The sequence below is a fragment of the Chamaea fasciata genome, unplaced genomic scaffold (genome assembly GCF_029207755.1).
Source record: "Chamaea fasciata isolate MVZ Bird 193981 ecotype frontalis unplaced genomic scaffold, bChaFas1.0.hap1 SCAF_3, whole genome shotgun sequence".
Taxonomy (NCBI): domain Eukaryota; kingdom Metazoa; phylum Chordata; class Aves; order Passeriformes; family Sylviidae; genus Chamaea; species Chamaea fasciata.
The window spans coordinates 16,821,383-16,837,560 of NW_027094088.1; positions in this window are offsets into that span (position 1 = coordinate 16,821,383).

Below are 16,178 nucleotides of genomic sequence, written 5' to 3' on the forward strand. Positions count from 1 at the left end.
GACAACTTCAAGACCTGGTGGTGCCATTCGTGTATTCTGCTCCGAGGACTTGATAAGAGCTTCAGACACACAGAGAGCCTTGAAGGAAGCGGTGGGGGAGGGGGGAGGCGTAAAAACCCAGCAAATGCATATGAAAAGATCAAGGGGCTGTATTTGCGAAATCCCAACAGGAACAGATTTGGGGCAAGATGCCCAGGTTCAGAGAGGACCCAGTCACAGCAACAGGGCAAGAACAGAGTATGTCTGATGGCTGGCAGCTGGCTCCCTACCATCAGAGGGAGAGGAAGATTCAGAATTTGGGAGTGGGATGGAGATAAGAGCAAACGGTGGGGGTGGGAAGAGGGAAAGGGCAATAGGGAGGAAGTTACCTGGAGATAGGAGGGGCTGGTTGAAAGAGCAGAGGATGTTTAGTGTTGAATTTAAATTGACTTAAACCTCAGCTTACCTTTGGGTTTTGAGATACCCCGAGAATGGCAAGATGCATGTACCTGACCCTCACTGGTGCTTCTGCAGTGATAAGGCAGTCCCACCAAGTTTGCTATGGCAGCAAACCCTAGGCTTAAACAAATCCTTATTGCAATTTCTCTCTATGACCTCTCTTGATTTTATATTTATTGTGAGAGAACCTAAAGCTTCTATTTAATAGAATTTACTGTATTGCTTTGCTTACTCACATGCTCTGAACAAGGTCATACCCAGCTCTTAGAGATGTTTTCCTTAATGAAGATTTGCTGAGGACTGTTGGTGCAGGTGGTTGTGTATACAAAATAACTGCGTTATCCACACTCACAATAATGTTTCATTAATTCACTGTGAAAGCAAAGGAATATAGCTGCAGATGAAAAAAAAAAATAGGAAGAAGATAAGAACACAAGAGCTAAGGAAAAAGGATCATGTTTTCCTCCTTTTCCTACAGCACCGACTCAGGAGAGGCAGTCTGCCAGGGTACAGCTAGGATATACAGAGTAGGGCAGGCAGAGTGAAGCAGAGAGGGAGGCCACATCCTCCTCTAACAGCACTGGATAACGGCAAGAAAAACTTCAAACAGTCCTCTCTCTTCCCTTTTTAAGCTCCTTAGCCTTAACAAGCAGTGTTAGGGCATTGTTTTCTACCTTTTCTTGGCAGGCTCTTAAACCCTTATCATCGTCCCCTGCATCATGTGGTAAGCTCTTCCTTCTACTCCAACTTAATAAATGAGTCACAAGATTCTCTGTTTCTGTCTTGCAGCGTTTGGTATCTGAGAGCATGAGCTGCTGAAATTAGTGGATTTTTATGTAAATGTTACCTTGTTTGTTTGTCTGTTACAGCTTGTGTCTCATGGTTATTGAGAAAAGGATCCAAATGTGAAGCAAGTTTTGCTCTGATGGTTCAAAACCAGAAGACAATACATAGAACCAGAACTGTCCTGGGGTGGTTGGATACCTGTTACAATATGAACACAGACCCATGATCTTTCCCTGGACTACCTTGGTGCTATTAAAATTCACCAGGTTTTCCCTCTCTGAGTGGTACTGCCTGGAGAATCCTTCATCGGGCTTCCCTGTGCTTCCCTGCTGCTTCTCAGGCATGTGCCAAGGTCAATGCTCTGGCTTCAGTCTAATCATTTAATTCTAAATGTTTCCCACCCTCTTTTCTGATACAGTTTTGGAGATGAGGAACTTTTAGTCTCATGTATCATAACATTTACAACAAAACCATTTTGGTTTTGTTCTTGCGTTTTTTCTGGGCTTTTTAATTCAAAGGTTTTCAAGCCTCTGTAAAGTTTGGAATATTTTCAGATTTAATATGTGGATGGAACGTGGGAAGTTTCACCTGAGCTGGGGTTTTGCAGTTGATCATTAAATCAGCAGTACCACATGATCATAGCTGCGGAGTGGAGTGGTTACTATGCCATTTGATGAAATCATTCTCTTCTGTGCATGAATTGACTCATATTTCTTTGCTATTTAAAACCAAATTAAAGAGAAGTGCCACACAACACACTTGATAGGCATTATTTCAGTGGGTTATCCTGACTTTTGTAAGCCCACAGCACAGTTTTCTGGTGCCTGACTCACACAGAAGCTCCACGCATTTGCACAGAACATTATCTCCATCCTTCTCCCCCACTACCCCATCCCCCTGCCTCAGCCATCCCAGATAAGTTGTCCAATAGCATCCTGTGTGTTGGCTCACTCCTCTGGCAAAGGCACTCTCTGAGGGATGTCCCTGCCTCCAGCCTGCATCACTGCCCCCCTGCGCTACTCTGCTCATTCTTCCACTCCCATTTTACATGACAGCTGTTTTTCTTCCCCTTTTATTCAAGCTCAACTCCCCTGCTTTTATTTCTAGCAGGGTTATTTTTCTATTTGACTTTGGTTCTGTTTGTCAAGGCCACATCCTTGTCACCTCCTTATTCTGATCCTCTCCTTTGCTGACTAAAGGTCTTCCTCTCCTTCCTTTTATTGGTACTTTTATCTCTTTCTCCACTATCTTTTTGTCCCCTTGATTCTTACCCCTGTCTTTTGCATATGATCAAGCTTGTTTTACACATTACTTGGGGGATTTAAGACTTTTCTCCTTTGCAGCTTTTCTTCTCTGCCCCTGGAAGGTTCTCCATGCAGCCGGACAAATGGCAAAGAGCAAATACATTTATTGCTCCAGATAGGACAACTGCAGTCCAGGATGGAGAGTGACTCTGGGCTGTGTTGTCTCAGCATCTCTCTACTGTCATCTTAGCCATCCCCCACATCTTTACAAGACCATGTTTGTCCTCTTTTGCAGTCACATCTTTGCAGCTGGGCTACCTCTTACCTAGGGTATTTGAGGTAAGAGGAGGTTTAAAGGAATGCTGAGAGTTCGCTGCAGGTCTGAGTGATCAAAAAAGGGTGCAGCAGCATCATAGTGTAGGAGTTCCACTGCTGCTAGCCTCTTCTGTCACTCACTGACAATGCCTGAAATGTGGCTGTAGACAAAATATTTATGACAGTGGCTGGATATTGCAAAGCTGGGCAGGATATCACATCAGTCACAGCATCACTTGGGTGTTTTACAATGTATGTGTCTTGGTCAGTGCCAGCATAGCAGTGTTCGTGGTTTTCTGGCATTTCAAAAACATTTTATTTCTCTCAAATTTTACCAGGATAAGAGCAGAAGTGAGAAGATAAGGAGCTTCCTTTGATTAATCTCTATTGGTTGAGCTCTCCTTCCTCTGTGTTTTGTTTTTTTATCAACTAAAGCAGCAAGAGTCCTGGCATGTACAAAGCAGTCCAGGATAAACAGGGAACCTGCTGCCACTAAATATTCTAACAGACCAAGGACTGATCCCACCTGCGCACAGAGCTTGATTTTGCATCTCTTCAGACAAATGGTGATCTTTCCTCTGGCTGCATGGACCAGACTCCTGCTTTAGGGACCAGGATAATTCCTAAGAGCCATGCAAGTGCCCAAATAAGCACAACCCCCCTGCATATTGCACTCTTTCCTTGTCTACTCAACCTGACCTCCTTTATTCCAAACAAATCTTTGTATTTCAGATTTCCACAGCAGCAAGTTGCCATTAACAGTGTATAACCAAGTCTGGGCTGTCCAGGCAAACCCATCAAATGCCACTGTAACTTGCCTGTGACCTCATTGTCAAAGAGAGGGTGCATGGCACACTGGCAGAGACACACAGGGTTATTCCTAGAAGATGCCTGTTCCAGAGCTGGATTGGTGCCTGCTTCCAGCTCTCTGGGCCTTTATCTAATCTTGAAGCAGTGCAGCTTCACCAGATTCCTTTATCTAACCAAAGTGCGAAAGCTGTTTTCAGGCGGGAATTTTACTTAGGACTATATAAAATGTGTAGGCACAAAGCTGCAAAAGACCAGGTCATTCATTCCAGGTCTGTCCACACTTCCCAGGGTCACTTCTCAAACTGGCCCATGTTTTCAGCAGCTGGAGACACCATCAACCACATCACATGAGAGTAAAGACTTATTCACTTTTTTGTTTGTTTGTTTGGGTGTTTTTTGGGTTGTTTTTTTTTCCCACAAGAAAAGGAGAGCCACTCCTGTGAAATCATCTCCAGATCTGTGGGTCCAGGTTACTGGTTTTCTTCTTGCAGGCATGTAGAAATCATGAACTGTGGAAAAAAAAGGGTGATGAAGTGTTCTTTGGAGTACATATAGAATAGCCATAGTTTAGGTAATGGCAATTTTTTTTTCTCTGGGTGGAGTTCAAGCCATTTGGGAATTGATCATTGAGCATTGTTATGAATAGGAAAGGGACCATAACATAAGGAGGACAGCAACAACCCTGAGGCTGGGAGACTTGTGTGGTTGCTGGTGTCATACGCTGAAGCAGAAATTCATTTGACATTTTGGAAGGGGAAGGCAGCGCTGGTCAGTCCTGGCTGCTGCGCTGGGTATGTGCTGATTCATTTGGCTACGAGGATAATGCATTTTGCAGCAGAGAGGAGGCTTGTGTCTGTGCAGTTTTCAGGAGGAATTGTGCCATCACACTCTACAAACAGTAAAGAGTCAGACTGTGAAAGGGTTTGTGCCAGTAAGTCTCACCTGTGATGTTTTTGGCAGGCCGTTTAACCAACACCCAGGGAAGACTGAGACTGGTGATGCACCATCTCCTCACATTTTGCAGTTTTTCCTGGTGAAGGTAGGCTAGATATGCCTGGCTTGGCCCCTTAGAGGGACTTCTTGCCAGGACATGGGTCCCTGTAAGATGAAACAGAAGTCAGGCAAAGAGTAAAATACTGACTTTTCCCCACGAGGTCATTTTCATTTAGGATCCCAGAAGAAACCATATCTGAAAACCAGACTCCTCAGCCAGAGTCAGAGGGGACGTGCAGCAGTGCATGTAAAGCTGTGAAAGTACCCCAGGAAACTCAGGCCATTCACATGGAGTATGTCCAGCTATAGAGTAGTTAGAAATACCCAGACACATACAAGGACAGTGCGGATTTAGACATTCTGGGGGCTAAACTTGAGTCCTGGATAAACTTCAGCTTTGTTTCAACTAACTCAGCTTTGTTATTTTCTTAATAGTGAGTACAGTGCAGAGCTCTCTCCCAAAAGCTCTGGAAGGTGCTGGTCCAGTCCAAAAAGGGGGCTGGGTGTGTGATGCTCCTCTCCAATGATTTTTACTGCACAGCAGCTTTTACCCAGGTTCCAGCAGCATCCTGGTGGAACCAGTGATAACAGTGTAAAAGCATTTGGCCTCTTCTGGTTTGGACAGTCATCCATGAGGCACTAAAATCGCTACCTACAGTGAGGTACTGCAGCTGTTGGTCAGTGCTGACCTGGGCCGTATTTGATTGCTGATCCTGAGATGAGAAGTTTCACTCTGTCATTTTTCTCCAGAGGTTTCTGCTCTTCCTGGAAAAAAAAAAAAAATTCAAGGGCATTTCTAAGGGACGCAGGAAAAACAAGCAAACACATCCCCAGACTTTTACTTCTGTGCCAGTATTGCATTGCTTCCTGTGACCCTCTCTCCTCCCAGCAATGCATAGATTTCAGGTTGCATAGGCTGGGTGGAATATATTTTAGAGCAAGACTCTATTTAGCTGTGATGTCAACTGCAGCCAACTATAAAAAGCTCAGTAATGCTCTTTGAAAGTGTAACAGCTGCTGCTTTACACAGTCCCTGGTGTATTACAAGTCCGCCCTACTTCATGTTCACACAACCAAAATAAAATACAATAGCAATCATTATATAGTTCAAGGAATTTGGGACATAATCTCCCCAGAGACCAGGAGGAATTCAAGGTTAGACAAACTGAGTAATTTTGCACATTTTATTAACAGAAAGCTAATTTTACCTGGATTTGCAAAATTGACTGATTTTTACCTCACATTGACTATGGGCTATCAGTGATGCCTACACAGTGACAACAGAGCAGCAAACCTTCCTTTGGGCAGCTCTGCTGGGTGTTGTTCACACACACTTACAAACTGAGCTTTTGCATGGGGTGAGTCCATCAATATGTAAGCCAACACATAAAACCCATTTTCATTCTTAACTGGATTTGGCCATATTATTTTAAAAAACTCTGACCAGGCCCATATTTTACTTCCCATAAGAGCAGGAAGAGAAACTGTTGAAGGAAATGGGATTTATTAGCCTAGAGTGAACAGATAGAAGTGAATGACTGTGGAATTGTGCTAGCACTGCACACCCTCATGGTACTGGAGAGATGGTTTTGGCTGGGTCTCTGTTAAGGACAGCCCTGAAATGGTGAATGTTTAGTAAAGTTTTTTTGGTTTTTTTTTTTTTTTTTTTTTTTTTTTTGTTTTTGTTTTTTTTTGTTTGGTTGGTTGGTTTTTGTTGGTTTTTTTCCCATAATCTGAACAATAAACATTCAGGAGTGATCCCGGCATTTCACTCTGCGGACTTGCTTCTGTTGAGGACTTTGAAAAATCTTCCAGGCATATGTCTGCTTTACTAGAAAATGGGAAGGTTGAGCAACCTGGTCACAGTTACATGAAAGTCAGTGAGTGGCAGAGTAAAAAAGTGAGCCTGGCTGTGCTTTCCCCCTTTCCTGTAGTTGCTGGCCTGCTGTCTGATGAGCTGACATTACTGATGGCAAATCCAATTTCATTTTCTGAAACCAACTGAGGCAGCTCTAACAATATGAGTCCAGGAAGCAAGTTACCTTAAAAAAGAAGGAAAGTTTCAGAAAAAAATCTCATGAGTGTCCAGTTAGCTGTAGTGGTTGCTTGAAGTACTGCTGGGCTGAGCCGTGGCTTGGCAGGGCCTGTAGTAGGGACCAGCCAGGCTGAGGGACAGCACCCTCCTGCCTCACAGAACCTCCAGTTCCTTTCTGCACCCTCGACAGGACTAAACAGTGCAAAGTGGCTGCAATGTTGTAGGCAGGGTGGTTTGGTTTGTAGTGCAGATAGGCCTTTGTAGTGTGGGTGGGGAGCAGCCTGTTCCAAGGGACATGCAAACTCCTGTGACACAGGTTTGGAGCAGCCGTGAGCTCACCAGTCTGCAAGGAAATGGTCGGCTGCCAAACAGGGCTGTTACCAGAGGTGACAGGACAGTCAGGCAACGTGAGGAATGTTTTGGCATCAGCCAAAGCCATAGGGATGGAAATACGCACACCATGGGATGGGCTTGGCATGTCTCTGAGCACTGGCTGCACCCAGCTCCCAAGCAGGGACGTTTGATCCATGAGGAAATCAGAGGCACCCAGAAAAGAAAGCAAACAGTCTCCAGGCAGACAGAAAGCTTGGGAGGGAGCCAGGGAGCAGCCCTGGTGCCTATCCCATACGGGTCTCCGGAAACCCCCTAGGGCTCCCCCACCTTGCCAGGGCTCCTGGCCCTTCACTGGGCTCAGAGGGTGAGCAGGAAAAGGACTGGCTGGGGTGGTGGTTTCTTCTATCCACAGACACACATGCAAACACACAGTGTATGCTTGTTTAAGTAAAGTGATGCTGAAGAAAGGTGACTTGTGTCAACACACAGAGACTAATTTACATGCGACAGTGTGTAGCACTATGGTGTCAGGTAAGAGCTGGCACATTTTTCGTGTCCAGCCATGTACACATAATGGTATCACAGGAGGAGAGGAGTTGCTGTGGAATTAAAGGTTGTGGTTTTTTTTAATGGCACCTAGGAAACAGGATACTGGAAATACTTGAACATTCAATAATTTCCTAGCCAGTGCCTCTAACAGTCTGCAGATTATTTAAGATTTTACTATATCCCTTGACAACTAAGAGCTCAGTTCTTTAGATAATCAGCAGCCTCCATTCTAAATAGGAACAGCTGAAACTTTTTGCAAAGCTTTTCTGAGGATTTGTGACAACCAAGTGGCTTCCACACTGCTAGAAGTGAGACTGGTAAATTGTTGGCCATGAGCCCATTTGATTAAAGAAGAGAAAAAACAGTCCTGCAATCCTAGACGGGTAACAGGATGAAGCTGTCTGTCTCATACAATAGCCATGGAAACCTTGGGCTCCCAGTGTTCTGACTCCCTGGCTATGATTTTCCACAGTGATCCAAGTGATTTATTTAATCCTTTCACTACTTTGTAGTCTTGGATCTTTGAGGTGCCAGGAGGAATCATCAAACCAACTCCTGCAACACATTAGAAGGGAACATCTTGTGCTGTGTCACTGGGGGGGAAAACCCTACTTCCTTTCAAAACACGTTTTTCCCTCTAATATATTTTACAAATTGAGGAAAACAAGCTCTTTCAAAAAATAAAAGTAACTGAAAATTTGGACCCCTTTGCAATGAATGCGATCCCAAAGCTAACATCTTGTTTCTTTCACATGTGGTTATAACAATTTCTCTTCTTTGGATCTTCATGACTTTCCAGCCCTTCTGAAGGATTTTTCTCCTGTCTCAGGTGACAGTTAAAAAGATGAAAGTTGTTAGATAATTTTGTTGTGCATTAGATTACTTGCATCTAAGTAAGTGTTATTCTTATCAAACCAGATCATGTTGGATATTCTTACTTATTTCCGTGGGATTTGGGAATCCTAATCAGGACCAGCCCCTTCCTGACATGACCACTTAAGCCAAGGGACTGGACTATTCTCTTGAAGTAATCAAGAGTGAGATAATTATGTTTTTGCACCCAAAATGTAGTGAGAGGAGTTGGAACAAGTAGCCACTGACCTGCAAGTGGCATTTCACACCACAGTGATAAGGTTCAATCCTCAAAGATTGCTACTGCCCTCTTTTTGGATAGAGAGGATTAGCAAGAACCAGCTGTCTGTCATGGCTAAGAGGTTATGGGCACACTACCAGTGATGCCTGGGCCTCCATCCAGCAAGGAATTTCCTTCCCCAGGTTTTGATCTAGAAAGAAATGTCAGTTAATGCTCCGAATATTAGAGCCTGTTCTCTTAGCTGGAAAATACCATTGTTTTGTTGTTGTTTAAAGACTACTCAAGAAGTACAGTGATGAGCACTCTGTGGAGGCCTGTAATAAAATCAACACCAGAAGATATTCATGTACTTTTGATCCTAAGGGCTTGTTTATACTAGAGATACAGTTTTCTGCTCAGTGAGGTTAAAGACACACTCCTCATGCCTATATGTGCATAGCTACACCTAAATGAGGGCTTTTATCAGCAAAAGACCTGGTTCTTAACTCACATAATTGCACTGCTAAAGTTCCTTGAGTGCAGCCCAGCTTATATAGATTCTGCAGGCGGAAGGATGCCAGAGAATTGCTCCTTTCATCATGATACTGTTTTATCTCGGGGGCCAGTGCTGACTTCCTGAGGGTTGTTAACCTCTGTTGCTTTAGGACTGGAGTGTAGGAGTGCATCACCACTGAATTAGGCATTCAGATACTTCTCTCCCAGGAATATTGTTCAGGAATCTCGCTGTTGAAATGTACTGACCTTGGTTAAGCTTTTCCTTTGAGAACTATTGCCCTGTTTTTCTCACACATGCCAGTCATCCCAGACCCCACTTAACAAGGTACATGATGAGGTCCCCAGTGGATGACTTCATGGTTACTTTAAATTATATGTTAATATGTTGTTCCCCTCTTCATTCAAAGGTTTCATTATCTTGCAGCTAAGCATGTGAAAGAAAAACAAATCATATATCTCTGTTATTTAAGAGAGAAATGTATGATGTCTTCAGCAGCAATTCCTCCCAGTCATCAGCATGATAGGGACCAGAAGGTGTGTAAATGAACTACAGACAATTTTAGCTGAAGGGGCTGGGCCAAACTATGGATGTATTAAACATGACAGTGTTGAAGTTTGGGTTGGTGGAAAGTAAGGGTCTGGCAGCTTAAGCAGATCCCGCCTGTCATTTCTTTTGCCATCTCCCTCATTCCCACTCCTCTCCTTGCAGTCTTTCACCCTGACAATTGTACTGACTCAGTTTACAGGGCTGGGCTGTGAATCAGATCTCGTAATAAAGCCAGGAGAGAGAGAGGGAGAGAGGGAGAAGAGGTATAAAAGGAAGGAGACTGCATTTCACTGCAAAGCCAGTATTGCCACTGAAACCCCCTCATACCAAAATACAGCCTACTGCAGTGATGGAGAGAGGAGCCACAGCTTTTCCAAAAGGAGCATCTGTAAGCCAAGAGGAGGCACAGTTAACCACTGCAGCCCCTACACAAACGTAGCTTTGTGACTCTGGCTTGCAACAAAGGATCTTGCACTACTTAGAAAGGATAATATCTGCTTATCTCCCAAAAAGACAGTCTACTCACAGACAGAGAGAATGGGAAGTCCTGGCTCAATAGTTCGTTCTGTGCTGTCCATTAGGAAACTGAACAGAAAAGGTTTTAGCTCAAAGTTTCCATTTTTGTTCACTAGCCTCATTCTCCATAATCTGCTCTGATTTTATTATCCTTGATAAGAAATAAAAAGAAATGAGAGGGGAAAAAGATGTCAAAAGACTATTGCCAGTCTGGTGAGTCCTATGTGATTCTCAGCAGTTCTGCTGTGCAGTACATTTCAGTCTATAGTTGTTGCCACTGTGAGTAACTTCCAAGGTCCACAAAAGCCACAAAGGAACGGAAGTCAATAGATTTAGTCCTGCCAGCCTCTCCACTAGCAGTCCACAAATCAGAAGAGATTGAAATTGCCTGCTGGAGTGCAGTTCTACTCACACCAAACAAGGGAGATAAAAATACACTTCCTACACTGAAAAGATGTTCATTAGAGCAGAAGATCAGAGGTAGGGAAGCAAACTATTGAGTGATCTGGCTCTGGCAGGAGCAGCAGGAGGGCTGGATAGGCGTGGCTGCTCTTTAGACTGCAGTTTGGTATTGCAGCTGGGCTATGTACAAGCTGGTTTCTGTCTCCGTTTCCCATTTGCACTGTTTTCCTTATGTTGCACTTAGTGGCTGTGCAGCCACACGGAGAATCTGTTCATCTGGCTGACAACAGGAGCAAACCAACCATGCCATAAAAATTAGGAGTTTTTAGCCATATCAGCCAGCTGGATCAAATTTCCCTGAAGCCACTGCATTGCTAGATCCAGTGCAGGGGAAAGGGCAGGAAATGCAGTGGTGGAGTGCAGCCACTGCTATTTGGCATTAGCTCATGGCTGTAACTGCTGTGCCCAAAGGGACAACCTGGTCCCATCCTCACTTTCCTGCTCCTGGCAGCACGCTGTTGTTGCTGCCAGTGGTTTCCCAACCCCTTGGTTAACCAGGCCTGCCCTCCAAGCTAGCAGAGAACTAACCCAGCTGCTTAAAAAGGTGAAGAGGATTGCTGAGAGGTCTAACTAGCTTAAAAGCTAGCAACCAGGATGTTCATGGGAGTGTTAGGAGCTGGCCAGGGCTGCAGACATCTCATGAAACCTCATTCTCAATTTAACTCAAACCAGGAGAAATAACCCCAAACAACAACATAAAAAAGTGAGCCACAGCTGAGCATGCTGCCAGGAACCAGCCACATGCTCTCCATTGAAGAGTGCGTCTGATAATCAGAGGAAAAGGGACAGGCTTACTGCATGCTTTTGAAAGGTGTGTTACCCTTCTGACGAGAAGGAGTGACGTTGATAGCGCCACTTGTTGCACACATAGCCTTGCTCTTTCCAAGAGAGAGGCAGGAGAGGCAGCAGTTCTGCAGAGAAATCTCCTCTCTGCCTACCACTTCCCACTGGATAGCTTGGAGTCCCAAAGGTAGATGCAGTTCATTTGAAAATAAATCAACAAAAGAAAAGGACACTGGAGGGAAGAACCTGGTACGTAGCACAACACAGAAGAGGACGTGTCTGGAGCATGAGAGCTCAGGGTCAGTTGTGTGCCACCTCTCTCCTCTTTGGGGACACGTGCTAGTTGAGGTCAGGCCCTGCCACAGAGGTACAACTCACTTTCTGGAGGTGTTTGAAAAGAGCATCCATAGGTGCTCTGAATTCACATGGATAGAAATCATTCATCTGGCTGTTGGTTCACGTTTTTTTCTGGGCACAGAGCCAAAAGTGTAGTTGCTAATTGCATCAATTTCCCTGTTCTCTCTTCTGTAAAATCACTTTATTAGAGGAGTTGGTTAAATTCAGGAAGTGCTCCAATTCCTGGCAGTATCTCATTTGGCAAAGACTTGTAGATAAAAGTGCTGTGCTGCTTCTCCCAGGTCCTGTGCCTGTGAAGGGAGTGCCTGTTTACACAGCTACACCGCAGCAGATGCAATCATATCAGCATGAGATAATGGAACTAGTATCACTTCACTTATGAGGCTGAACTGCTCTTTCATGGTCACCTGTAGCTGGGATAACTGTGTCCATGCTATGGGATGTTTGCTGTCTCTCAGAATGGGAGTATTTAGTGAAGATGGACTTCAGTGTAAGTTTCCTCAGGAGTTGCTTGAGCACCCTGTCAGTAAACCTGATTTCAGCAGGATTTGCTGACATGGCTAAAAAGGTATTGCCAAGATCCTACATCTGATTAACTTATTCTGCACCTCATACAGTAAGTTAGAGAAATTGGTGTGAATGTCACCATAAATTACTACAGCAATGAAAGGCATTGGAGTGTGATTCCTGAGTTTAACATGTCCTAAACATCTAAAGAGTTACTGAGAACATCTGCTCTCTGTTACATGTACATAAGGGTCACCATGAGCTCCTAAACTTTAGGAAAAGCAACAAGCAGACCAAAAAAAAAGAGCAGTTTGGTGGTAAATGAGGTTGAGTGGTCACCAAAATGGGCAACAATGGCATATGATAATGATGATTCTATGATTCATTCTAAGTCCTGGAAAAAGATGTTTTCCAACATCCAAAGTCAATTTCTATGAAATGACTGTGATCAAGAGAACTATAAGAGGAAAACAAAAATATACCCTTAGCCTGGATTGTATCAGACATAAGCACAAGTAAAATTTGGTTTTTTTCATGTTTCTGGCAGAGTTGGGAGTCCACTACACTGTAACAGTGCCTCCCTGGGTGATTTTACAGTGTCAGATCAGCTCCTAACCAAACAGTTTATCTTTGTCCTGTAAGGAAAGGCAAGCAGACAAAGAGAAAACCTTTAATTAAACCAAAAGAGCTTGAACACTTTCTTCCTTCTGGTTCTGGTTCTATTCAGCCAGTACAACTCTCACGAATAGAAAATGAAGATGGTAAGAAGAGGAATAGGATTGTCACTTATGGGAAAAGGTCAATCCTGTTAATACTCACAAAAGCAATTCAATTTCTAAACTTTGAGGAATTTAATTCATCTATTAACCTGGTCACCCTCCCAGAGATACATGTAGCCTTTCCTACCAGGCACTCCACTCCTTCCCAGCTATGGGAGCTCTGGGCTCCTACCCCAGCACTAGGGCTGGGAGTGATGTCACACTGGGTTTATTGAATGTAGCCATTCCTGAGAAACCGATAAAAATACTTCCTGCGTGAGGGATTTGCATTTCTGAGCCCATAGCACAGTGCCAGACCCAGCTGCTCAGAGATGTGCATTTAAGATAATCAAATATTTAGCAGCCAATGCTGCAGCAAACACCATGTTAGGCCACATCTCTCAAAGTGGGGCTCTTCCTCTGTTAGACATCACCACGCAAATGGGACTCCTCCAAAGGACAGCCAAAGCCCCAGGAAGCACATGGGTTTCATCCAAAGCTGTCTGGGAGGAAGGGCTGGTGCTCTGGTACCTGCAAGACGTAAGCTCCTCACTCTCCCACCAGGAAGAGTGGAAGAGCTGTTTGTTTACATGAGGCCAGTGCCCTATGAATGTTTTGATTCTTTACTGCATAACTTCAGTGAGTAGGTTGGTATTTTTAGTTGTCAAACATTCAGCAGCTTGAATTAAATAATTGATTTATTCTCTACAAATTTTCTAGGTCTACATTTCTTACTGGAGAGCACTGTACTTACAGGACCAGATTCCCTCTCTGGGACTTTTATTTCTTCTGTGTTTCTTTTCCCACGCAGAAGCTGCTGTTCCAAGAAATGAATGAACAATTTACTCGCTGAACTTAGCATTTTCATATTATCTGTGAATTAAGCTAAGGGTTTTCTCCAACACATAAATTATTGGGAACTCTTTGTCATAATCATATGGGAAATATGTCTCCATTTACAGAACTGATGAGCAATTCACTGAAGGTGTTGCAAGTCATACTGGTTGCATGCCAGGGAACAGTCAGCTCAAATAACCATCACTGCAAATTCAAAATTTTCTTCAAGAAAAATGTTTCATCATTTGTTATTGCATGATCCAAAACCAGGATTTCCTGACTCCTCCCAGGACTTAAAGTTCCATTTTTTACTAAAATACCACTTCACAGCTATTCCCCTTTCTACACCTGAAGGAACGTCAGTCAGACACAGCGCTATCAGAGACACCTTGCTCTGACCCTCCAGCTGGGATCTCTCAAGGGTTCATGGTGCCCTTGGTGGAGGAAGCTGCTCTGCTGGTGCCAGTTCACGTGCCTCTGGCATGGCAGAGTGGAGCTGGCACGAGGAGAAAGGAATGGCCTCGCATTTGCTAAGCACACCGAGCGTTTGCTACTGGACACGGCCTGTCAGGAGATAAATCAATTTTCTGTAATTATTCCAAAATCAGCTCATTGGCATCTTGGATTTAGCTTGGCCTCCAAACACACAAACTAAGGGCTGCCTGGTTTCAGGTCAGGCTCCTTCCATAAAGCGGGAACACCTCTGATTTTAACAGTATAGAAAGTATTTTCTTCCATTTGGGTGAAACAGAAAATCAATAGGGATCAGTTAGAACTTCAGCTTCTCTTACTCTAAGGAGGCATTTTAGGGATAAAGAATTTAGTTTCTTAAAGCAGGAACTATGGATTAAAGTGTAGAATTGATGCCAGAAGAAAATATATAAGAAGTGTTTATTCCTTAAGCCAAGCAGGAAATGTGTCAGACCAAAACTTTGAAAACTGAAATTTCAATAGAAGTGATTTAAGTGATAAAATAACTATTAAACATTAAAGGGAAGCTGGATATGATGGCCAAGTGACAGAACCGTAAGGCAGGATGCAGGTTTGTATGAGGAGATAAAATCATCTGTTCTGCTGTTAGACTGGTCTGTGAAGTAGCACCAAATAGTACAGAGAACTCTGTGCTCTGGAGAGCTCCAACCAACAAAAGGGCATAGTACAGCCTCATTTTGCAGGAAGAAAACAAATCAAATGGTATTACATTTGATCCTCAATAAACAAAAATGCTAGTGAAGAGGCTACAAAGGATTTCCAGTTAGTTGTTAAATTTATTTTGAAGCTTAGATGACTCATCATCCAAACCAAATTCTGCCCCATGTGTAGTAAACAGTGTCTTGAGTGGCATTGTCTCCCAAGAAATACTAACTGGAAATGAAGTAATTTAATTTAAAGCTTTACATTTCTTGTCCCTTTCACCCAAAGGCTTCTGAGCACTTTGTAAGTGTGACAATAAAATTTCTTCAGCATTCCTGAGAGACCAACAGATGGGTCCAAAGCCACTTTGAATGGGAGACAGACTAGGCAGTGTGACAAACTTCAGGGGATAACCGTAGAAGGAGGCACAGGCTTTGGGGGGACAGGTGAGACTCCCACACTCCCGAGTTTCAGGAGGCTGCAGAGGTGTGCAGTTGTCTTCCTTAGCATTAGCTTCATGAACCACCAGGCAGGGATGTGCCACTTCCTAGGTGGGCAGCCTGAATCTTGGTTTGGCTGAGAAATGTGACCAAAAGCACTCCATGCTAACACAGCCTGTCTCAAAATCCTGCTATCAAGATGGCGTGAGCTGGGAATAAACCTCTGCAGCCGTGCATGGCAGCGACTCTCCCCCCTTCCACAGCACACGATAATAGTATTATTGTAAGCAGTGTTTCACGGTCACAAGGGAATGAACTAATTGCAGATACGGCTTTTGGAGAAGTAATTGCCTTGTGCTCTTTTTTCCTTTTCTGGCTCATTTCTTTCCTCTCCTGTGTGAGGCCTGAAGCATGATTTCTGAGAGAGGAGGATGAGAGGTCAACGGCAGACCCCACACCACCTTCCAGCTGGACCAAAAGGCTTTTACACAATCATAGAATCATTAGGGTTGAGAGGGATCGCTGGAGATCACCAGTTCAACCCCCTGCCACGGCAGGGTCACCTGGAGCAGGTGGGCTTTGAATGTCTGCAGAGAGGGAGACTCCATCACCTCCCTGGGCAGGTGTTCCAGTGCTCTGCCAGCCCCAGTGTAAAAGGCTGAGGTGTTGAGGTGGAACTTCTCGTGTTACAGTTTACGGCCATTGCTCCACATCCTGTCACGGGCACCACCGAAAAGTCTCGGCAC